Here is a 27,061-nt window from a genome sequence, read left to right as displayed (position 1 = left end):
CTCAAGGACACTTTTTGGCATTTTGCAGGAATTGGTTTAAACTCCTGATCCTCTAATTAAAACAAAGAAACAAACAAAAACAAAAACAAAAAATGTTAATGCACCCAACAAAAAGTTCAACTCAAAATGTAACACCCCCCCCCCCCCCCCCCCACACACACACACACACACACACACACACACACACACACACACACACACACACACGCACACTCACTCCAAATAAGCACCAGGTGTGTGCGGAGGAGCAAATAAAACAGCAAATCTAAAAGCACTGAGGGACAATTAACACATGAAACAAAGCATGGAAATCAAAACAAGGAGAAAACAGGAAAACAAGGCCAAAGCACACAACTAAAACATATGATTATGAAAAGAATGCACGCTAGCTAATTTACAAACAAAACAGCAACTCTAAAAGCAGGTTTCAAGCACCTCACATGGGCTTCTGTTTTCACATAGACCCTAAAATCTGCATCATTCTCTACTGTTGTCTGTTGCTCTAATTCACACGTTGATCAACTAAATAAAAGAGAAAAACAAAAGTGATGCACTGCTGTGAGTATTGTATTTGATTGGGTACATAGATGATAGAATCCATCATCAGCCAAGTGTAATGTCAACACTAACTGTTGTTTTGATTCAAGCCTGTTGAGCATGAAAATTTAAAATTATCATTGGACAAAATGTGATGTTAATTTTAAACTCTAGCATGAATTGTGAACTGTGTTGCAGAAGCATTTACATATTTAGGTCAGATTAGCATAACTCACACACAAATGCTTTTTTTTGCTATTATTTTGGAATTTTTAAAAACAATACAATCGCTGCAAAAATGCCACAACATTTTTGCCTTTGTTTGAAAGTTTAAGCACATCACACTTCATGAGAACTTAAGATAATTGTTTGGATTTTTCCAAGTGGGTTTCTGCAGATAGGATATAGTTGACTGACTTGATGGACATACACTCCTTGAGTGACCTTAAATTGCAGAAAGACAGTTTAATTATGTCAAAGAAATGAGCCAATGGCTAATCTGAGTGGGACCAGGAGCAAAGTGGATGGTAGCCATCCAAAAACTCTATCTAAAACACTTCATGCAAACTTTATTCTATCAGTCTTTACATTATTGTCAGTTTCAGGCTAAATTATCATTTACATAAAATCAGATTCAAGGTTCTTTATTGTCATTCACATTGCATGTGTTACATGAGGTGGAATGGAGTTGTGTACACAGGGTCCCAGTTACATCCAGCAATAGCAAAAACATAAAGCGTAACAAGAAACATTAAATAAGGATCTAAGATATAAACTAAACGAACACCTAACTGTACGCTAAAAGATCTAAGATATTTGCTAGTCACAGTGCGAAACAATACACTGAACAACACAATTCTCATAGGTTCAGTTCAGCTATAATTTACATGCTTTATGCGAGAACTAACTTAATAAATACGCTATAATAAGCACTAACAGTACAAAAACAATACGCTGAACACAGCAGCACGAACATGAGTGTGTGTGAGCAGATGAGTATGAATGAACACAGCAGCATGAAATAAATCAGCATATCAACAATAAAGTGGCATTACAGTGATTTTCTTTTGTTTGTTTTTTTCACAGTGATAATCCGGATTAGGGATGTATGAGTCTAACAACTCCAGGCTAGAAGCTGTTCCTCAGTCTAGTGGTTCTACAATTAATGCTTAAGATGGTTATTTTCATGAATTCTGTGGCTATTATACAAGTAAAATATCTTCGGCAGCTAGAAAAGTACTTCTTGAGCACCGAGGGACAGGAACTTCCAGCAGGAATATATGTTTTAATTCGCAAATGTGTGCTAGTGGCAGTGTTTTACTGTAAATGTTCAAAAAATAATAATAATTGTAGGGATTCTTCCAATTTTCTTTTTTTAATATTTGTTTTTAATCATTGCCACATTTCACTTTGGTATTAATTGTTCATACATTTCCACAGACCTACTTACTTACTTATGCCCCTTGCAGAGCATAGGGCATCTACAAGTTATTTTTTCTCCATTGCACCTGGTTCCACAGAACACTGCTTCAAAAGATCTGAACTATTCCTTTAAGAAGAATGACAATCCACGGTTAATTGCAAGTCCTTTTTTTCTAACAGCATTTTAAACAGGGCTTCAATAATGGATTTTTTTTTATTTGAAATATTTGATCTCTAAATATTTAAAGTGCCTTTAGATCTATTATTGGGTGCATTCATTTTTTTTTAAGATCATTGCGACTATTCTGAATAATTCAGTCATTAGATATCACCGTTCCGTCTTAATCTATTGCAAAGTTCAACAAGGTGACACTTTGTAAAACCTTAAAATACATCAAACATCTTGTGAATCCTTTCTTCTTTGTATCCCGAGAAGATGGAACGCACTTTAAGTCTTATTAACCGAGCAGACAAAGGTCACTTGATATTATTCAGACAAACTTTCATCCATTAAAAATTTCAGACTGAAAAAGTTTGACCCATGTCGTGCTCTGAAAAATAACAAGGTCTCCTGTGCAGCTGAGTCCTCCACAACCTTTGTGATGTATCTCATTATCAAACTGGTTCCTCTGCGATATTATAGCTGAGGAAAACGCCTGTTTTCTAAAAGATCTACAAATGTCATAGAGCCTGCCAGTTATGTTCCAAGGCAGGGGGAACCCTTTTATTTCCATGTCTAATAATGAATAAAATGAGTAGTAGTAGCCAAGGTGGGGCGTTTATAGACAAAAGACTTGAACATTATGACTCACTGCAAATCAGCCATCGGAAGTCTGGTATTAGTCAGTGCCCACCTGTTTTATCCTGGCAGACAAAGGCACCACCATGAGCAGACGAGCTTACTGAGACGTTGCCAGGGGTGACGGAAAAGTCTCAATGGCGTATGTGTTACAATTTTCAAAAAGAAACAAATGCAAGGGGCCAAAAATGTGCTCCTCAACAGGCCATTATGCGAGGAGAAGAGCTCATTGGCAGCATCAGTTTGTGACGTTCTAAACAATGTGCCACGATACCTTTCAAAATGTCACCCCACTGTGACAGAAACAACATTCCTCTCCTGTTACCGGGCTGCCGTCAGGGAAGAACGGAAAGCCATGCAGACACCATTATCTTCAAGGCTCCAGCATTTTTTTCTTCTTCTTTCTTCTCAAATATTGTAAGCACTTTATCTGAATGTACACGTACAGTGCTTATAGGCTCACACAAGTTGCTTTAGTTCAGCGTATTCCAGGGTGACTAAAGCAACTGACAATTTATTCAAAGTGAACAGTGAAATAAATAAATGAGCAAACATTGTCAGACTAGTTCAAAGCAGTGCTTTCTAGCTTCAGCTTGCTGATCGAGGAACATGAAAAGGGGCCCCAGGAGATGGTGGGTTTCATATACCAATATGATTTATGGCCTACCAAAACAAATCAACAAGTTTAACTTTAATTGTTTTCTTTGCCATGGGAGGAGGGGGTAGTTAATACGGAGCAATGATTGATGGCACAGGGCACCATGTTTGGCTGGGCACTTTGTCTTTTGAGGTGCAGCTGAGGAATTGAACCAGCTGATAGAAGCAATTAATTTTGAGGGAATGTTTTGATTTATTTATTTATTTTTTTGATGGGTGGGATTTTGGAAACTGGTTCTAAAAATACCCTGCAAACTGTAACACTTTAATATTATCGAGGCAAAAGGTGGATTGCAAAAGTGTTCACCTACTTGGTATTCTTTTTGTTTTGTTGTTTTACAGTCAGGAATTTGATTATTCATAATCAAAGAAAAATGTTTAGTGTTCAAAAAAATCTGATCAGTGAGGTTAAATTATGAAAAATACTCATTTTAAATCAGTGGTTCTTAACTGGTTTGACTTTGAGACCCACCATCACCTTATAATGAAAAGTTGCGAATCAAATGAAAGAAAATATTCCATTTCTTTATTGTATTAAATGAAAATTTGATGCAGTTTGAATCTGGGATGGTAGAACATAATATAACAAATGCCAACAGTTTTATATATTTTTTTAAAATACAAAACAACCAGCAACTGGCAATGATGGAAAGGGACATATTCCCCTTTATGCTTAATTATCTGAATTTGAATTAAAACCACAACTCCTCATTTATTATTATTGCCCCATTTTTAACAAACCTAAAAGTGCTTTCATGCACAAACATGAAATTAAAAAAATACAACTACTTAAAGCTTCACATTTTGAGTAATGTGAGTAGAAAAAAACAGTCTCGTCAAAATGATCTATAGTCACATTTTCAAATATTGTGTAAGGCTGCCATAACAATCCAAACAGTCCCTTTTTTTCTTAATGATTTTATTTTTCATGGCAAAAGTCTGCAACCCATCAGCTGAGAACCAATGTATGAAGTGTGAAGCATATTCAAGACTCAAGGATGCAAGGTTCTTTATTGTCATTCGCATCGCATGTGGTACATGACACTGTCTCTGATATGCTGTTGATTTATTTCATGCTGCTGTATTCATTCGGAATCATCTGCTCATACAGACACATGTTCGTGCTGCTGTGTTTGGCGTATTGTTTTTGTACTATTAATGCTTAGTGTATTCTTTTTTAGTGCTCGCATTAAGCGTGTAAATTATAGCTGAACCGAACCTATGAGAATCGTGCTGTTATCGTTCGGTGTATTGTTTTTTCAATATTAGTGACTAGTGAATATCTTAGATCTTTTAGCGTACTGTTGGGTATTTGTTTAGTTTATATCTTAATGTATATCTTACATCATTATTTACCGGTAATGTTTCTTTTTACACTTTATATTTTTGCTATTGTTGGATGCAACAAAGTCCATGCTCAATAATCCAGGTATACAATCCAACATTTTTCAGTCAGGTCATCTGGACAGTTTCTTTTTTTTTTGTGCTGAAACATTTCGCCTTCGATGCGGAAGGCTTCATCAGTCAAGGAAACACACAACACAAAACTGATTCTTCCCACAACACCTTACTCCAAAGTGGAACAAACCAGTTATGTTGGTGCTAAGATGGTATCTTTGTCACGCCCCCCTCCTCCATTGCCAGCCCTCTTCCTTGTTGACAGTTGGATTTATGATGACAACTGGTTATTTTGCTGTTTAGCTGGTGAACTCTGGATTGTCTATAAATTTGTGTGGATGTGTCGAATCTCGACAGCGCTCAGACAGAATTTGTGGAGCTGCAGCAGGGAGCTGGAGCAGGCTGTTATCAGGACTGCGGACTCTATAGCAGCACACATGAAGCGGAAATATTTTGTAATTTTGGAGAAGCTGTGAGCTCAGCTTTTGGCGTAAACGATCAATTCAGATATTTTAGGGTTCCATCAGAGGAATACATACCAGTGAGACTTTAAAGGCAGAAACAACAATTTCACAAGTTCTGCCTGACCCAAATTGTGGCCTTGACGCCGGACTTATCTCAACTCCTCCTGGAATGTTTTGAAAACAACAAATATGCTTTGACTGTCTCCACACCCCTCCATTCCCCAAGGCCGTGGACATGTGACAGAACCTCAACTGAGCTGATGATGAATGTCAGAGTCAGAGTTTCTTTATTGTCATTCGCACCTCATGTGGTACATGTGGTGGAGCGAAATTATGTACACAAGGTCCCAGTTACATCCAACAATAAAATGTATAAGAAAAACAGTAATAAGATCTAAGATATGAACTAAGAAAAACATCAACTAAATATACACTAAGCACTCATAACATAAAACATTGAACATCAGCACAAACATGAACATGAGTCTGTGAGCAGATGTGCACGCATGAACACATCAACATTGAAACAGATCAGCAGCAACATGAAACAGATCAGCAGAAACATGATATGGTTTTTCACAGTGATTATTCTAGTTAGAGATTCATGAGTCTAACAGCCTCAGGGTAGAAGCTGTTCCTCAGTCTAGTGGTTCTACACTTAATGCTCCTTAACCTCCTTCCTGAGGGGAGTGGGGCAAAAAGTGTGTGTGCTGGGTGAGTGGGGTCCTTCATGATGCAGGTGGCCCTCTTCCTGCATCTGGAGGTGTAGATGTCTGTGATGGTGGGGAGGCTGATTCCAACAGACTTCTGTGCAGCCTTCACCACTCTCTGCAAAGCTTTTCTTTCTGCAGCTGTGCAGCCTCCATGCCACACGTTGATGCTGGAGCACAGGATGCTCTCCACTGCACACCTGTAGAAGGAGGTGAGGACTGAGCTTCCCAGACCAGCTCGCCTCAGCCGTCTGAGGAAGTAGAGTCTCTGATGAGCTTTCTTGATCAGGCTGGTGGTGTTGTTGCTCCAGCTGAGGTTGTCATTTATGTGTACACCCAAGTACTTGTAGCTAGAGACCACTTCCACCGCAGATCCTCTTATGTTCAGGGGGGTGTAGATGTTTTTGTTCCTTCTGAAGTCCACAATCATCTCCTTTGTCTTCTTCACATTGATGTGAAGGTTATTCTCTTTGCACCAGATCTCCAGGTGTTCCACCTCTTGCCTGTAGCTGGACTCATCATTGTTTGTGATGCATCCCACCACCGCTGTATCATCTGCAAACTTTACAATGTGACAGCCTGGATGGGTAGCTGCACAATCATATGTGAGCAGAGTAAACAGGAGGGGGCTCAACACACATCCCTGAGGAGAGCCAGTACTGAGGGTTATGGTGGAGGAGGAGAGGTTGTGGATCCTCACTAACTGTGGTCTGTTTGTTAAAAAGTCTAGTACCCAGTTGCAAATGGAGGGGCTTAGTCCTAGTGTGGATAGTTTGTCCATCAGGGTTTGGGGGATCATGGTGTTGAAGGCAGATGTGAAGTCCACAAAGAGCATACGGACGTAAGAGTTTTTCTGCTCCAGGTGGTTGAGCGCAGTGTGGACCACAGAGGAGATGGCATCCTCTGTTGATCGGTTCTCACGGTATGCATACTGATGAGGGTCCTCGTTGATGTTGATGGTTGTTTTGATGTGAGTCATGACCAGTTTTTCAAAGCATTTAGCGACTATCGGGGTGAGGGCCACTGGCCGATAGTCATTCAGAACAGTCACTGTAGAGCTTTTTGGGACTGGGATGATGGTGGCAGTCTTCAGGCAGGTGGGAGCTGTCTCCAGGGTAAGTGAGGTGTTAAAGATGTCTGCCAGCACCTCACAGAGCTGATCAGCACATTCCTTCAACACTTTTCCGGGGATGTTGTCTGGGCCAGTTGCCTTGTGTGGATTAATTCTCCTGAAGGTACTCCTTACTTCTGCTGAGGTCACGCTGAGATGCTCTTCATCCGGTGGTGAGGTGAGTCTGGTGCTGGGTGGTCTGTTCGGGTCTTCAAAGCGTGCATAGAACTTGTTGAGGGCATCAGGCAGAGATGGGTCTTTGGGGCATTGTTCACTCCTTCCTTTATAATCTGTTATGCACTTAATGCCCCTCCACATGCTCTGAGGGTCTTGTGAGATGAATTGACCCTCGATCCTCTGTGCATATGTGGCCTTGGCCCTCTTAATACCAGCAACCAGCTTTTTTCGTGTCTTACTCAGCTCCTCTGAGTTTCCAGACCTGAAGACAGTGTTCCTGGCTTCCAGCAGGGTACGCACCTCTGCATTCAGCCAAGGTTTTCTGTTTGGGTAGCTTTTAACATTTCTGATAGTGGAGACGGTGTCAGTACATGTACTAATGTAAACCAGAACTGAGGATGTGTATTGGTCAAGATCAAGCGAATCTCCATTTTCAGCAGCTTCTCTGAAAACCTGCCAGTCTGTTCGTTCAAAACAATCTCTCAGTATTGGGCCACTGTCCTGGATCCAGCATTTAACTTCCTTTTGTACTGGTCTGGAGCATCTCGGCGGGGGCATGTAAGCAGGAGCCAGGAAGATTGAGATGTGGTCTGACAGTCCTAGGTGGGGGCGGGGTTCGGCTTTGTATGCATCTTTTACGTTCGTGTAAACACGGTCCAGCGTGCGGTCTCCACGTGTTGGAATCGTCACATGCTGAATAAAGCTTGGGAGACAGTCCTTTAGATTCACGTGGTTAAAGTCTCCGGCTACAAGGTAAAGAGCCTCGGGGTGTCACTTCTTATCTGGACAATAGCTGAGAGGGGGGCTCTGGACTATGCTACAACTTTCCCTTAAAAATTCAATGTCTTCACCTGCCTTTATGTACATGTATAACGTATGTTTATGTTGCTTTGCTGAGGTAGGTTTTTTTGATGCCTCAAATCGTACCCTGTCTAGGACATGGCGTGAGAGATCATTTTTTAATACCGTCTCTCCTCATGTTTTCTTTCCTTTTCTCATCTAAGCAAAATATTATTCTGAATAAGAATAAGAGGGCCACACTTTCTATGTTTGCAGCTTTGTGGACTTAGCCCATCTTTCGGATGACTGTACGTACATGTTCACGTTATATCTCAGTGCAATGCCAATACAGTTTATTCTGATTCTGATTCTGGTAAAGTTTTCATGTGTCCTAAGAAGTGTAGGTGCATGGAATCTGAATGAGCAATATTCAGAGTCTCTATTGCAGATGTGGATTCCAGGAGATGTGGCTTGAAGGTCATTTATGCTTGTCGCAACAGCAACAAAAGGACTCGCTGGTGGACACAAGCGTTTATGGAAGCCATCAAGCTGAAGAAGGAGACCATTAGGACAATAAGATATTCGATAGTCACTAATAGTGCAAAACAATACACCGAACAACAGCAGAACGATTCTCATAGGTTCGGCTGTCTTGGAAGACTCCTGAAGCAGCAAACAGGTACCAGGTGGCATGAAGGTCTGCAGCTTTGGTGTTTGTTTATGCAATAACTCTGGCATGGGAGGAATTAGGGGAGGGACTTTCAGGGCATCTAGGATATTGTGGAAAACCATTCAGCAACTCCGAAAAGGAAAGTGGGCCATGTCTGAGGCAGTGCTTGGTTTGGGTGGGGCACCATATCCACATTTGAGGAAGAATAGTCTATAGACTTGGAGGAAGATGAGTCCATCTCAATGGCAGAGGTCACAAAAGTAGCCAAAAAGCTCCATGGTGGCAGGGTGCCAGGGTGGATGAGATTCACCCAGAGATGCTAAAGGCTCTAAATGTTGTGTGGCTGTCATGGTTGACATATCGCTTAAACACTGCATGGAGGACTGGGACAACGCATGTGGAGTTTCAAATTGGAATGGTGATTCTGACTTTTTTTAAAAAGGGGACTGGATAGTGTGTTCCAACTATTGTGTGATCACACCTCGTTCTCCCCAGGAAATTTACTCCAGAGTGTTGGAATTGAGGCTCTGATCAATGTTCAAACCTTGGATTCAGGAGGAGCAGTGAGGCTTTTATCATCTTGGTGGGACAATGGACCAGATCTTTGTGCTTGTGGAGTTGCTAAGAGGATTGAGGGAGTTTGCCTCTCCAGTCTATGTGTGTTGTGTGGACCTGGAGAATGCTTTTGACTGCGTTTCCAGAGACATTTTGTGGAGAGTGGTGCTGGAGTACAGGATGCCCGGGTTGCTTTTAAGGGCTATAAAGTCTCTGTATAACCAAAGCAGGTACTGTATTTGCATTCTTGTCACAAACTTGAGCTTGTTCTTGATGGACTCCAACAGGGCTGTTCCTTGTCTCCAATCCTATTTCTGATGTTCATGGACAGGATCTCAAGACACAATCTTGGAGAGATCCTGTGGCTTGGGAAAAACAAAGTATTTTCTCTACTTTATGTGGATGTTGCAGTTCTGCTGGTGTCTTTGAGCCAAAACCTGCAGCATGCAATGGGCTGGTTTGCAGCCGAGTGCGAAGCATAGCATGAGAGTCAGTTAGTTTATTCTGAAGCCATGGTTCTGAACCGGACACATGTAAAATGCCTCCTCTGTGTCACGAGGTGTCTTTGCCTCAGGTGGAGGAGTTTAATTATCTGAGAGTTTAAGTATCTGTGTCTTGTTCACATGCTTGATAGTACCAGTGAGTGGAAGATGGAGCAACGGATTGGGGTCTTGTCCTCTGTAATGAGGGTATTGCTTAGGTCAGCTGTGGTAAAAAAAAACAGCTGAGTTGAAAGGCACAACTCCTGATTTACTAATCTGTTTACTGGTCTTGACTATGGATTAGGGGTAGAATAGAAAGAGATGATCTGCACCTGTCAGTCATATGTGATATCCCCCATAAACAACACTAATGGAATAACTCTTAAGTATTAAGGACAAGAGACAGTATGAAGACCAAGAAATTTGTGGATAACCAAATTGTGGAGAAGTACAGATCATAATTGGGCTATGGAAAACTTCAAAAATCCTGAAAATTCCACACATCAACAATAAATTTATAAATCTATCTAATAAAATATCAGCTCAACAACATGGTACTGCCACCACCATGCTTGACAAGATGGTTTTCTCAGCATGATTAGAAATGTTTGGTTTGTGCCAGACATGCTGTTGTCCTTAATGGTCAAAGTGGGCCATGTTAACATCAGGTTTGCTGTGGTGGTGGTGGGGGGGGGATCAATTTCCTACATGTATTTATTCATTTATTTATTAAAATTTTTGTCTCTTAAAACAGCCCTGCTGCTGGCTTTAACATCCGCTAAGAGGGTGAGTGATTTATCTGCCCTCTCTGCCGCTCCGTCATGTCTCAGAATCCAGGCTGACGGTAGTTCAGCTGATTTAAGACCAAACCCAGCTTTTATGCCTAAAAACATCACGAGCTCTTTTAAATCAAGAGAGATATCGTTGGAGGGATTTTTCCCTCCCCCCCACAGATCAGAAGAAGAAGCATCTTTTCATCTTCTCTGTCCGGTGCGGGCGTTGATGTGTTACATAGCGCGCACAGCCGCAATGCGTCAAACTCAACAATTGTTTGTGCATTATAGAGATGCATCTGCAGGTCGCCCGTTATCCACCCAGCGCTTGTCACACTGGCTGTGTGAGGCCATTTCTGAAGCCTACAGAGCATCAGATCTAGAGCCTCCTGTCAACCTCAAAGCACACTCGACCAGGGGTATCGCATCTTCGACTGCCTTGCATAATGGTATGTCAATGCAGGACATTTGCACTGCGGCTGCATGGTCAACACCCTGCTCATTCATTCGCTTTTACCTACGTGATGTGACGGCTCGTTCCATGACACATTCTGTCCTTAGTGCTCTAACAGAATGAAGATTGTTGTTTTTCATGGAACCCTGTTTTAGCTCACTTCTGTCTGCATGCATTACAGTGTGAGATGTTGTTATCAGTCACAAGTTGTGTCTGTGATTTTGGTTCTATTGTCACTAATCAGTTCATGACTATTGTTACCAATCAGTTCATTTGATCAATAATCAATTCATTCATATTAATCTGTTTATACTGTTCAGCCATTTATTAGTGGGAAACTGATCAGAGTTAAAGAAAAGATGGATATATTTAAAAAATCACGAAGGAAACCTATTTGAAAGCTGAAGCAACACTATAATAATTTAAGTAGGAGCGTCTCAAATATACTGGAATAGTCTACTCATGAAGAAGCATGCACCACTTTCCAATTTTGCATATTTTATATTTTAATTAAGTGCATTTTTTCTCATATTAGACTCAATAATCTGGAATATTTTCATGTAGGTTTGTTACTATTAACCATATTTTAAAAATCCAGTTGAAATCCAATTTGTCTGGGGAAAAAAAACCTGCACATATTAATGACAAAGGTGAACACCTCTTCAACCAACTTTCCTTGCTCTTCTTAACAACTCCTTCATTGTTACAGGGGACAAAATGTAATAAAAATAAACATGTTGCTCAACATGTTTGTGTAATAGCTCGGTAAAACCTTCTATGTGCATTTTGCTTAATAAAGTTATCGTGTTTTTAAGCAACATTAGTTTTCTAAGTAAATGAGACAACCATTTAATTAAATGCTCTGCTGATGATGCTTCTCTTGGAGTGGTGGTTGTTAACCATTAATCAGTGGCGCACACCTAATTTACAGGGACAACAGTGCAGAAGTGGGGCCTGCACAGGAGTGCAAGTGGTCACGCCGCTACATTAAATCACCATTAGTAATTAGTGAGGCTGGTGGCTTTCAGCAGTGCTCAGGATATATAGTGATTGTACAAGATCAACACAATAAAATAATATATCCAGGTGATATCACAGCTGATCAGCACTCCATATATCATAGAGTACGGCTTTAAACAGAGTTTGACCGTGTTAATTGCAGCTATGTGGTCTAAAGGTGCTTCAAAGTGTAACCTTGCAGCTCCTGCCAGTAACTCAGGCCATGCCAGCATAGGTCTATTTATTTTTTGCATTTGTTCCAGCCGGCTGGCGACTGATGCAATAGACTGTAGATGATTTACTTCTGTTGATTATTGAATCATGCAGGAAGGGGGGAAAAAAAACAAGCTAAGCCAAGAAAGCTATGTCTGATTTTTAATTAGGTTTGGACTAAAAAATAAAATAAAAAACCCCAGGTCTTTCTTCAGTCAATTTATAAGAATGACCTTCACTGTGAATTACTGTAATGAAATATGATGAGCACAGCTTGTAAGCGGCAGCTCTGCGCCACACAGAGCGTTTGCAAAAAGAAGGATTATGGTTCTGCGAGTGATGCTGTACATAAAAGTCTATATATTTTATTTTTTTTAACTTACAATTGCTACACAACACAAGCTGCAAAGACAATAAATCAAACATAATTGATTGCCACACTGTCTTGGAGTGTTTTTGCAAGCATCAATCATGTTTACGATGAATTAAAGGGACTGCTCCAAATGCTTATGATGCAGAACAAACTGAGATGGACTCACTACAACAAGCAAATTATATTGTTGCGCTCGCAGCTGGGAAAGTAAACAGCATAAACGGGTTCATCAATTTCATATTCAAATGAACACTGCAATTGACAAATAAAGTCTGAACCAACTCATTAGATGCACTGGTCAAAAATTTAATTCCATTTTTAATTTGGGTTATTTCAACGCTTCATTGAAGGACAAAGAGAGGGAGGACATTTTGTTATTTTATGTGCTTGTCAAAAAATACATTTGGAAAGGATTGCAGAGCATTTCTTCTGTGGTATTTAACATATTTTAGAAACTAAAAATAGTTAATTGTTTGCCCAAGGTAAAATATGTCCTTATTCGTATGACTTCTTTTGGAAACAATTTGAAACAGATGAAGACTTTTTAAATTTTATTTTACCTACAGAGTAAATTTGAACTGTTTCCTGAATTCAGAGCTTTTTTTTCTTTCTGTAGTTTGAACTTGTTGTGGTTTTATATCCAAGTGGCACATCTTCAACAGCCCTCCAAATGGATCTCTTCCTGAACTGGTCAGGTTGTATTAGGCAATGATTTGCAGCAAAGCATTTTCCAAAATGCAATGCACAATAGTGCAATATGTGATGAGAATATTCTCCTGCAAATATTCATTTTTAAATATTATATTCTTAAGTTTAGGATTCAAAACAGTTCAGATATTTTGAAGTTTAGCCTTTTGAAAACAATAATGGTCTTACCTGTTGTAGATGTTTTTTTTTGTTTGTTTTTTTTTATTTACCATTTTAAAACAATGTTACTGTTATTCTGGCAGAAGTCTTGTAACAAGAAGAGCCACAGGTTGTAGAGGAAGGACTATAATTAGCTGCTGCTATTTTCTCTCCCGATTAACCACAGAAACACAATATAGTGTACTATACAAACAACTAAGTTATCACTTGAATTTCATTTGAGCATCTTGTGACACATCCATTCTTTTTTTAGAAATAACAAACAAAATGTCATTAAAATTATAATATTAGCTATATAACAATTACTCATCTGATTTATTGAGCTTTGACAAGAGTGCAGCTTCAAACTTGTTTGGAAATGTAACATTATCTGTCATATAATTTGCTGGTATATTCTTAAATTTAAGCTAAACTATTTAGATCACTTTAAACAATGTAAGCAGACCTTTATCACCAGGCAATTAAGATCACTTTCAAAGTTCATCTCAAGCACTGGACATATTTACAACGTTAAATGGATTGTATGTATTTAGCTTCAAAAGAGGTATTACGCTTTCTGCAGTTTATTGTATGAAACTAATGGTTTTATTTTTGTTCCAGGAGCAGACTGAAGACTGAGTTCATTAAAATTAAATAAAACTAAATCCTCCAAACAGCTTGCTCAGAGGTAACTCAACAGCAGGCTTTTGTAATATCACCATTTAGTAATTAAACCTTTACTATTACTTTCTTTTATGTTTATTTTCTGCCCACCTTTTTCAATCCACATTTATTAAAAGGCTAATAGAAAGCCAGTTAATGAATATACACATAAAAACCAATCCTACACAAGAAAACACATTATATCTGTCATCAACATTAAGAGGAGGTAAGTGCTTGGAGAGGCAGCAGTCTCTACCCACAAGGAGCTAAACAATAAGAAAATGGAGTCTCTGAGGAAAATGGTCTGGAACAGAGCAGTGTGAGTCAGGGGAAGGCTGGTGTCAGAAAGATTATCAGCTAAAGGGACAAAAGGCCAGTTCGAGGTAGAAATGTCGACTTGAATAAATGTTCACCTGATGGAAAACCCTATTATAGAGGGGGTTTGACATAAAAACCGCAAACAAAACCCTCACCTTCTCCAGGTCACCAGCCAACCTGGTGGGACCTCTATTACCAACATCCTCTGCCTCTAATTCACACTTATCTTAGCTCTTCATGGGCCTTGCCACTGTCCCTCTTGTCCTGTTCTCTTCACCTGCAGTTTTGCTTCCACTGCTGTAGTCAGTCATTCCAAACTTCCAGAAAAACACAGCAAAAAAAAAATTAGATTTGAGAATTACTCCAATCCATATCTTTGAAATTAATAAACTGAATAGATCAACTCTTCAGCATATTGTTTTATTGCTGCTCAAAAATAATGAGTTTACAATGTCAGAGACAAATGAGGCCCAGTCTCAAGGAATTTGGGCTTTGAACCACACAAATGGATGATGCAGTAAAATATTAAAGATATTGAAGAGGCAGCTAATGAGGATTGTTCTGGATCCTCAAGTGAGTTTTGGACATTTTTTCATCAACAAGGCCCACTCTGGGAGAGGAAGAGGCAACGATAGACATTTAAAGGCTTAGCATTCCTCGAAGGAATCTGATATCATAACCTCAAACTCTCACAACCCACGTGTCCTCTTCTCTACCCTAAACTCTGTTCTCCACCTCACTGAACCATTATCTCTGGAAGCCTCGACTGAGCTGTGCGAGAACTTCTTACATTTCTTTTTGGAAAAAAATTGCGACCACCCGTGCTCTCATTTCTCCTCCGACACATGACCAATCCATCCCACCTCAATCTGTAGCTCTATTTGACCATTTTGAACCCATCACTCTATCTTCTCTAGAGCAGGTCATGTGCAGCTTGAAACCTTCTGGCTCCCCCTTTGATGTGGTCCCCCCTCGACTACTAAAGGAGGTTTTTCCTACTCTGGGTCTGTCCATTCTTGCCATAGTAAACAGTAGTTTATCCACTGGCGTGGTGCCAAAAACCTTTAAACATGCTGCTGTCTAGCCTCTCCTGAAAAAAACAAACCTTGACCCCTCAGTCGTTTCCAACTTCCGGCCTGTCTCTAAACTCCCATTTGTTTCTAAAATACTGGAGAAAACAATTGAGTCCCAGTTGAAGTGCTTTCTGGAGGGTCACACTATCTTAGAGCTATTCCAATCTTGCTTTAAACCTCTCCACAGCACTGAAACTGCCCTGCTGAAGGTCTTTAACGACGTCTTCATATCCACAGATACCAGTGATTCTGTGCTGCTTGTCCTGTTGGACCTCACAGCCGCCTTTGACACCACCGACCATGAGATCCTCATTGCTAGGTTGGAGCAGTGGGTGGGCATCACAGGGTCAGCCCTCAATTGTTTCAGATCCTACCTCACTGACATATTATTTTGTGTCTCCATCAAGGATTTTAGTTCTGCAGCGACAGAGCTTAAATGGGGGGTTCCGCAGGGGTCCACACTGGTCCCCTCCTACTCTCTCTATACCTGCTGCCACTTGGTGTTATTTTCCTGAAACTCAACATATACTTTCACTTCTACACCGACGACTGTCAAATTTACTTCCCCCTAAGACACAATGGCACATGCTCTATTGAACCTCTGCTCGACTGCCTGGCTGACATCAGGGACTGGATGACTTTAAATTTCTTAAGTTTCAATGAAAAGAAGTCTGAAGTCATGTTGTTCCCTCCCAACGACACAATTGCAAACCACTGCATCGACCTCACCGCTCTAACCCTGTCAGAAAAACAAAGAGTCACTAATCTGGGCGTGATCTTGGACCCTTCCCTGAAACTTAACAATCATGTAAACATGATTGTTAAATTGTGTTTTTTCCAACTGAGGCGGCTGTCTAAACTGAAGCCCATACTATCCAAAAAGAACCTGGAGACGGCAATACACGCATTCATTACATATAGGCTTGATTACTGCAATTCACTCCTGTTTGGTATCAGTCAGACCTCCATTGCACGACTACAACTGGTCCAGAATGCAGCAGCCTGATTTTTAACCAGTACAGGCAAAAGAGAGCACATTACACCAGTTTTAGCCTCGCTGCACTGGTTACCGGTTCACCTTCGAATCCAGTTCCTGCATGTCTACAAATCGCTGAACAGTTTTGTTTGCCCCCCCCCCCCCCCCATCTCTCTGATCTGCTACAACCGTATGTCCCACCATGTTCCCTGAGGTCAGTGGAACAGTTGCTCCTCACAGTTCCAGGAACTCGTCTTAAGCGCAGAGGTGACAGGGTCTTCTCTGTAGCAGGACCAAGACTTTGGAATGAGTTACCTCTGCTTGTCAGACAGGCCCCCTCCCTTTCGGTTTTCAGATCCCATTTATAAACCCACTACTATTCAGTAGCTTTCAACACCAGAGGATCTGTGTTTTGAATCTGTACGCTCCACACTGGTTTGTCGTCATATTTATTTTCTGCATCGTTTGTATGTCTATATTCTAATTTACTTCATTTTGTGTATTGCTTCGTGTGTTATCTGTTGTTCTCTCTGTACAGCACTTTGGATGACCTTATAGCTGTTTTAAGTGCTCTATAAATAAAACAGTATGGTATGGTATGGATATCACACACATAGTTTTAATTCAAGATGGCCACCACAGCCACCTGTTGCAAGGTGCATTACCGCTCAGACTGTGCTGAGGACGACTCTCAGCTACTACCATGTTATATCATGATCATATTACCTATTTTCACCTAGATATATGTTTCATATTGAATAAGCAAAAAGTATTTTTAAGTAAGCAAAGTTAAATTAACTGCGACAGACATCTTGAATTAGATCATCTTAAAATGTCAGAACGTTACAGATGTTTATTCATTCGATGAGTATTCAAAGTTTTGTTCCTTGTGCTGAACAAAAGTTTGGTTTACATATGACACTTTAAAATGATGTAAACTGATAAACAATTGTTAACTTCTAATCTGATCTTTCCTCAAACTAATCTGACCATCTGTCAGAATGATTAATATTCCTCAACCATGAATTCAGAAGCACAAGTCTTTCAAAATGGTCTAATAGCCAAAACTACTGAATATGTAGAACTTAAACATTGATCCTAATCAATCATCCAGTTCAAAAGATTATTGTTTTAGATACATTGATCATTAAAGTTCAAGTTCAAGTCAATATTATTGTCATTTCCATCACATGAGGTGCATGAGGTGGAACAAAATCATATACTCAAGGTCCCAGTTACACCCAAATATAATATCAACAAATATAAAACTATAAAAAGAAACAGTAAGGCTCTAAGATATACACTAAAGATATACGCTAAACAAATGCCAAATGGTACTCTAAAAGATCTATGGTATATGCTAAACACTAATAATGTAAAACAATGCGGCGTAACAACAGCAGCCCGAACACGAGTCAGTGGTGAGCAGATGGGCATGAATGAATAAAAAATCTTGTGATCAGAAAGGTTAATTCATGTGTTAGAGTGATATCTTTGTTAAAGAATTAATCTATGAAGAGAATACGTTTTCAGTGTGATTTTATTTTCTTGCATTAATGTATTATTTTGTATGTAGAATTTAGTTTTATTAATTTTAATGTTGTAATATAACATTAAAAGGCAACTTTGGTCCATTTAATGATGCAAGCTCCATGTAATGAACTGATTCAACCCTCAGCTAGATATACGATAAAGAAAAGAATAAATCAAGTGATATAAATTTTATGGATTTCCTCCAGGACAACTTTCTTTTTGGTGTGCGGCTACATTTAGGAAAGTGTATTTTCAAAAATGCAGTTGCCACATTAATATCCAAGATGGCCACCACCATATATGTAAACCTGCATCCCTTATCAATTTAATAAACTATGGTATCTAGTTTTAACATTGCTTAAAATTATAGTTTGCTTACCGGTGTGGCGGACAAACATTTATTTATATTGACCAAGGCCACCAATGGCCACCCCCTTTCTCCGCCATTGTGCTAAGTGGAAGAAAAAGTAACTCTCTTCACTCACCAGAATCCATCACTCTGCGCTGCCTCTGACAAAAAACAAAACAAAACAAAAGAACAACCACGGTACCTCTGAATGTCATGCACAACATTAAGGTTTACTTGCATTTCCTGTTCTGACACAATTCACCTATTTTTCATGGTAGTGGGCAATAATTACTGAAGGATGTTTATCATTGACATGTTTCATACAATGCGTTAAAACATCTCTTTTGTTCTTTTAATTGTTTTTATTTTAAAGTGTTTTTTTTTTTCTTTTGCATCATATAGCACTTGGTCAACACTACATGTGTTCATCAGTACATTTGTCTTTGGATAAAAGGTTTTAACACAAACTGCAGCTGTTATCTGCACATCAGCTAGTTCCTGGTGAACCACCAAATGGTCTAATTTTACATTGAATGGAAGAATATTTATTTTTGACAAATAGAAGATTGAAAAAACAAAAGTCTGAAAAACAAAATGTAGTGAAAGCCTGACAAAAATATGTATCCTGAATTTCAAGCACAAGCTTTATGTTATTTTTTTTCTTCCAAAGAGATGCAAGCAAAAAGAAAATGCATTATTCTTTATTCCTCAAATGAACTCTCTTCTGAAGTTGGTCATCTTTTCTTCTTTCCCTAAGACCCTTCCTTTCTCTCTCGCTTCTTTTTATTTATGACCTCGTAGCCTACATTCGTTTTTGTAGTCGCCTAGGCTCTCTTTGTGAGTGTTTAATGATGCATGCAAATACAAATAAAACCATGAAAATCTTGGAACATTGGTGCTGAACCCAGAGGGTGGAAAGCAGTTTGGACCTAACAGATTTTTTTCCTGCAACTGGAGAGAGAGAGAGTCATTTCAATCTTCAAGTTAGTAAAATACATACATAAAAAGGATGCAGTACGAGAAACCAATTACACCCCTCCTTCTCCTAGTCATCTGTACAACAAACTCTTTTATTGATCTGGTGATAATTACCTCAGTCACATCATAAAGCACCTGGAACAGATTGGTGGCTCAAATTATCGATTAGCCCTGGGCTAGCCTTCATTGTTCATTGTATTGGCGCTATACATTACTTGATGAGATGTGCTTTGCAGCGCTTTCCCCTGCATTGCTCAATGGTGCTCCGCGGGGATACATTGACAAAAGAGTTCAGTGGTCAAAAGCACTCTTTCAAAGTCATTTGTCATCTTCTCCTGCTCTTCGAGTTTTTCTTAGGCTGAAGTTAACCCACAGCATCCTTCTCATTAGAAAAGGACATGCACCTCTCATTAAATCTACACCAGTTTGAGCTCAAAATGACCTTTTATTTGTGGCTGGAACTCGAGGCTTGCCCTGGCAAACACCAGCTGCGTCTGAAGCTTCATTACACATGTTCCTAGAGGCATGTGTGTGACCCTGAAACCTCTACGCCCCCAGCAACGCACTGGCCACAGTAACAACAACAGAATGACCTCCACTGAGGCCAACACATTATTTTGTTGGCAGTGAAACAACAAGGCTTGGATTTAGTTTCCAGTAGTGTTCTTTTTTTGGACTATCTTGTTGCTAAGTGTTTCATGAAACTGACTTGAAGGTGTCAGTGTTGGTCAACAAGCCTCAGTTTTTCGTAGATCACCACTTTGGTCTGGCACAAGTCTCCCACTGCTTCTTTCTGCTGGAAATGAAACTGTAAGGAAACAAAGAGGGTGATGTTTAGCTCCATCATTGAGTAGATCTCAGCTTTGAGCTCATCTAGTGATCAGAACAATAGCTCGTGTTTCCCCAGATTCCTCTCTCTTCAAACACAAGGAACGAACATCAGGATTTGATAGAAAAAACTAAATGTTACAAGTATTACAGAAATGCATCTGTGGTTTATGAATACTACTTTTTTCTTTTTTGTTTCTTTAATGTTTTTGCAAGTGGATTGACTTTATAAATGGCTGACCTCAGCTTTATGTCAATTGCATCAAAAACATGTTTTATTTCTCGCTGCCAAAAGTTGAAGATAGTTATACCTGTATCTGTTTGATTGGTTGTCTGTTAGCAAAATATATCAAGAATCACTCGATGGATTTTAATTATTATTATTTTTTCTTCTTTCAGATGCTCCCTTCTTCAGGGAGAAGGGGTTCTCTGCAGACCAAAAGTGGGCGTTTCTGTAGAATAGGCGTTTGTAGAGGACAAACACTGATTGGCTAACTGTATTTACTGGCTATTTAGTTAAGTTACGTCAACTCTTTTTTTAAAACTGAAGGTTTCTAAGAAACAGTGTTATATCTATTGTCAAACACAAGAAGATTCTCTTTTGTTATTGGGTTGTAGCTGCACCTGACACAGGTTGGCTTGAGTGTGGTCTGAGTACAATGAAATATGAAGCATCTGAAGCAAAACCTGCTCCTATTTGTCAAAAAGTGTGGTCTCAATTAAAGATCATGAGTCCTGTAATGAAATAATGGCCCAAAACAAAAGCTAAAAACAAAATTTGCTCTTTAGAATTTCTTCTATGAGATCTGAACTATGAAAGGAGCTGAAACATGGAGTAGAGTTGACCTTTAAAATGTGAGGCAGCTGAGGAAGTTAACCAGTAAACAGAAAGACCTGCTCCAGTTGCAGCAATCTTACAGAAACTGACAATCACTCATCTGCAGTGACTGCTTTAAAAGTTTGAACAAGAAAATGTGAAGTTAAAGGAAACATCCAAAGCCAGTTTAAGTATCATTATTATTTTGATTACTTTATTTTTCTTTCTTTATGAATTGATTGTAACTATTTCACATTATTTAACAACCAAAACAGATTTTGTTTTTTTAATGTAATGGCTAGGTATTCAAAAACAAACATTTAGCCCTCCCCACTATCCAGTTATGTTGCTCTTATTTTGAAATGTAACCGGAAGTTCTGTGTTAAGAGAGGCGGAAAGAGAAGTCATGGAGACGCCGCCAATGTCGAACCGGTTAACACCATGAACAAAATATGACTGTGGTTAACACAATCTGCCAATAACTCCTTGTTTTTAGACATAATTTGTCTGCGGTTAAACACAAATGGCTTTTTTTTTGTTCAGCCTTTTTTTTCATCCAATCACATGTGACCCTCCAGATACGCCTTCCGAATTTGTCTGCAGAGATACCAACTTGTCTTCAGGGGTTGCCACAGCGAACTAACTCACACAAAGATTTGGCAATTGTTTTTATGCTGGATGCCCTTCCTGACGCAACCACAGACCACAGAGCTACCACAGCTCTCTGTGTGGAGAGGAGAGTTGCCAATTAGGGTGCCCAGGGGAGCCGATGGTGGGGGTCAAGGACCTTGCTCAAGGGGCCCAGAGTGGGGCAAATGAGGGTGGAGAAAGGTGTGGATGTGTCCGGGGAGTTGAACTGACGACCTTCCAATCACATGCCCAACTTCTCTAGCCTCTACACCACCACTCCCACACTGGATGGATTTTAATAAAAGTTTAAAAAACAATAGGGCAGCACGGTGGCGCAACTGGTAGAGCTGCTGCCTCTCAGCGGGAAGGTCCTTGGTTCAAACCCCAGTCCAGGGGCCTTTCTGGGTGGAGTTTGCATGTTCTCTCCGTGCATGCGTGGGTTTTCTCCGGGTGCTCCGGTTTCCTCCCACAGACCAAAAACATGCATGTTAGGCTGATTGGTAACTCTAAATTGTCCCTAGGTGTGAGTGAGAGAGTGAATGGTTGTTTGTCTCGTTTGTCTCTATGTGTCCCTGTGATGGACTTGCGACCCGTCCAGGGTGTACCCCGCCCCTCGCACAGTGATTGCTGGACATGAGCACCAGCGACCCCCGTGACTCAAAATGGAATAAACCGGTAAAGATAATGGATGGATGGATAAAAAACAATAATAATTTAATTTAAATGTATGGCTAATTAGCTCAACCCAATTCAATGTAACCACCATAGTTAATCAACATTAGAAAAAAAAACAAAAAACATCTCTAATTCATCCAGTTTCACAGGTTGTGAGCTCAAAGATGGTATGGTAGTAGCTTAGCATAATCCCCAACTCATACTTCAAGTGCTAACTCATTCCAGGAAAGTATTGTTAAAACTTTGCTATTACTTTTTGCTGTCAACTCTATCCCTATAAACACTGCACAAATACCCATCCAGGCTGTCATATTGTAAAGTTTGCAGACAATACAGTGGTGGTGGGATGCTTCGCAAACAGCAATGAGTCCAGCTACAGGCAAGAGGTGGAACACCTGGAGATCTGGTGCAGAAAGAACAACCTTCACATCAATGTGAAGAAGATGAAGGAGATGGTCGTGAACTTCAGAAGGAAGTCCCCCCCCTACATAGGAGGATCTGGTGGAAGTGGTCTCCAGCTACAAGTACTTGGGTGTGCACCAGAATAACAACCTCAGCTTGGGCAACAACACCATCAGCCTGATCAAGAAAGCTCATCAGCAACTCTACTTCCTCAGGCAGCTGAGGCGAGCTGGTCTGGGAAGCTCAGTCCTCACCTCCTTCTACAGGTGTGCAGTGGAGAGCATCCTGTGCTCCAGCATCAACGTGTGGCATGGAGGCTGCACAGCTGCAGAAAGAAAAGCTTTCTAGAGAGTAGTGAAGGCTGCACAGAAGACTGTTGGAGTCAGTCTCCCCACCAAGGATTTTAATGAAACTCTCAGAAAGTAATCATTAGGTAAACATCTACAGCTGATTAAATTTTAAAAGCAAACTGAGTCAAGATGTCTGCCACAGAAAACCAACATTAGCACACACAAAATTAACTATGACTTGGTCAGTGTTACTGAATTTGAGCTAAAAAATGTAATGATACTAGCTGAGAGTCATGCCTAACATTTACTGAGTGTGACATCGTGTCCTGAGAATGAGCAACATTTTATTTTCAAAGTTTGACCAAAATATCTTTATCTTTTCGCAACAACAGATGATTTTAGTTTAAAATGTTTATCTAAAAGGCAGTGGCTTCCTTCAAGGAATGTCAGGCTTTTAGTTTAAGTAATGCCATTATTACACACAAGAAGATAAAATAATAGGTTACTGCAGAGAACAGCTCTTAATTTGTAAAACCAAGCATGATGTCTTTAAAAAAAAAGGGGTCAGCATTAGAAATTATTCCCTGGATGGGTAATTTCTGCATTTTGCAAGTGTTTTGTTGAGGTCAGACGAACAACACATTTCTGGCTAGTACAAAATAATATTAGCAATGTAATCTCTTGAGTACAGTAACGAGCCTATCAGATGAATAGTTCATATTAAATAGCTGCTGATCTGTGTTTTATTAATGCCACCCTGACAAGAGCCTTAATTAGAGGCGTGAAAGGCGCTGAATGATTTTCACCATGAGAGCCTTTTCCTTAATACATTTCCTACCACAAAAGTTGCATTGAAAGCTGGAGAATAATCTACCGTTCAGCACAAAACCTCCTGATTAGCTGTGCACCACGTAAATAGCATCTCAGTGGGAACTGCACAAACGCCCAAATGAAAATATTCTCCTTTAAGACTATTTGTTTCTCTGAGTTAGCTCAAGATATTGTCATACAACAAACATGTAATATTGGGCAACATTTTAACAAAACAGAATCCAGCTTTGTAATCATGCACATATAGGATTTTATTGTTGATTAATCTATCATCCTTGATTCATAAAAGCTAAATCGATTATCCCCTTCGACTCTGCAGCTTGAGTGCTCCGAGTAGTAAATATCATAGAGAAGAAATTACCATCATAAAGCACTGACTTAAAAGAGCAAGTCTCCATGCACCAGTTGCTGTCTGCAGCAAAGGTTGTTGAGGATAGAAAGCTCACCTTAGCCATCCACATTGAACTAAAGTGGCTCTGGGCAGGTGTTCAACATGGCCAGGTGCAAAGCAGCTGACATAGACAGAGCTCCCTGGTGCTATTTGTCACTGTAAATAACATTTGTTTCTTCAATATTAGATTTGGACATGAGTGAGCATCCAGCCGCTCTTCCTCATTCTCGTCTCATTAAGGTCGGTTAGAAAGAAAGGTCATTTGTGGAAACAGATGGCAAAACCTCAACTGTGTGCTAAACATGAAAGCTGAAAGTGACATGTTGGGTTTTTATATGTGCCATTTGCCTACTTGGGGTGTATGAGAAACTGATAGTAAATGACTAAAGGAGAAGAGGTTTTATTTACTAGAGATTTTAAAGTATGAATTTATGTAAAGTTTGCAATTTCCCTGTGAAAAATCGAATAACTGGTGGCTAGCGCCTTAATCATGTTTATAGTATTTACAAGCAAAAATGTAGTTCAGATGCTCTGAAGTAGGGTTCTGTGGAAACTCTATGAACAATACATCATATACATATAAATATATAAATATAAATATAAATATAAATATAAATAAATATATATATATATATATATATATATATATATATATATACATATACGTAATACCTCAAGTGTGTTTTTCTTCTTCAATTCTTCTTCTTAATGCATGCTAAAAAATAACCTGATAATGTGAGACTGATGGTTGTAAAGGTTTATAAATCAGTGTTTATGTGAAATGGACTAAAACAAAGTTTAATTTTGAGAGGATTAATGAGCTAATGGCTAGTCCTAGTGTGGCTAAGACCAAAGTAGATTGCTGCCATTGTAAAATAACTTATTTTGCACCAAAAATATCATAGCAGCTCATGCAAATATGTTACAGAACGATCAGTTCTGCACTGTATAATTTTTGTTACAAAGTATATATCATATTTTAACAAGAAGTGCCTCTGGCTGCACCAGAAGTGCTACAGTTAGCTGATGGTACTTTTAAGTTTACTTTACAAATAACCATACACTTCTGCACAAACATCTGTGTAATTTGAAACTAATAACAATGTTCAAGTTTATAAAGTTGTGTTTGCATGGCCATGAGATATCTACAAAAGGTAATATATATTTTGTTTTGCTTGTTTGTTTTCACAGAACCCTATGCCAAAAGCTCTGAATTATCCCTTTAAAGATAATCTAAAGAGCTGGTACATCTAAGACTTTCTTTATCTTGTGTTTGTTTGAATAAGAAAATCTGTCCATCCCTCTGTAAAATAAAACTCAAATAATGTGAAACAAATTAAACTGCAGAAATATGTGTTGTTCTGTTGTTTGACTGATCAAAGGTACTTAGAAACTCCACTGCAGCAGCACCTTAGCCTACATAATGAAAAAAACAACTATAAAACCTCCTTTAAGTGCATCTGGGAGATAGAGGGGCATATATTTTTGTGCTCAGGGACAGGAAAATTAAAGTAAAATAAAGTCTGGTAAAAGTTATAACAGCCTGCTGAACCTCCCAGGAGTCACATAGGAAGCTTGTGTAGGCAGTAAGGTGGGGAGGAACGGCAAACTGAATGTTGTCACACTTCCACTCCCCGTGGAGCAAAGCTAAAAGGAGAAGGAATATAGATGTGGAAACAGCACACTGCCTCCAGCTTCTCTTATTTTGTATCACAGTGTTTGTGAAATTCCTGCTGATGGAGTGATTATACAAGAACACATGCTTCTTTTAGCCTGACTAGTGAAGACAGTTTTTATTCAGAACGATAAAAATGCAGTAAAAAAGATACAGTAGGGGTCCCTCAAGGGGTTATTTCTATTTTTTTTTTTTTTTTTTTTTTTTTTTTACCATCAAAGTTTGTATGGAGTCAGTGATGTGTCTACTTGTCTACTTATACTGTATTTTAAATATAGGTCTACTTTAATTCCAGCACCTGACCATATTGTACAGTACAAACACACTCTATAAACAGTATTTGCTCAGGGGATTTTTTATTTTTTATTTTTTTACAGAGATCCAGTGTCCATGTTCAGTGGTCCTTTTGAAGCAAACCTGCATATAGTGTGTTCTTTATGACCACCCATTTTGTTTCGGTGTGCTCAGTTTCACCTTGTAGCTGCTACTGGACCGATGTGAAATAAAAGTCATGTCTACAATTCTACACACCCTGTGTCTGGATCCAGAATGTTAAGATCTGAGCAAAAGCAGTTTCAGAAGGCGTTTGAAACTGTTCTAGCGTGTTTTAGGAGGACGTTAACTTTTTCACTTTATGGAGCTGCTGACAAGTCTTTACCGGCAGTGCCAGACACATTTTTAATGCAAGATGCCACTTGGGTGTTTACATATTGAGCACGATCTCATCATCTGCTGCTACTAGAGAATGTGTAATTATGATGGTGTATGTGTTGACATTAACCTTTGCAAACAAGCCATGGCTTGCTATGAGTATGATACAACATGGATCTTTTTATACACAAAAACTGTTGAGGAGCAAAGCAGAAATCTGACTTTAAAAAGGCTTTTCAAACCAAAGCTACAACATTTGGTGTATGTGCAAAGACAAATCATGTCCAAAACCAACAGACCGGGAATATATGACTAGATGAGCAGCCAATAGTCCCCTTAAAATTTAGTAGGAAAGTAAATCTGGGAAATGTATTAAACCCAGAGAGTCACTGCTAATAACAATGTGCAATCAAATTTACAATTTTGAATCACTATAGTTGAAACTTGGGCAATGAGGGCATATTAGTGGGTGCTAATGAGTTGCTTCACACTGATAAAATTAAATTCATAATTTAAACTGAATATTTGTCGACTATCGTTGCCACTGAGCAAGCGCTTAAA

The sequence above is a fragment of the Nematolebias whitei genome, chromosome 4, assembly GCF_014905685.2.
Source record: "Nematolebias whitei isolate Nwh7 chromosome 4, NemWhi1, whole genome shotgun sequence".
Taxonomy (NCBI): Eukaryota; Metazoa; Chordata; class Actinopteri; order Cyprinodontiformes; family Rivulidae; genus Nematolebias; species Nematolebias whitei.
The sequence above is the reverse complement of the archived record's forward strand: the minus strand, read 5'-3'. Positions refer to the sequence as shown.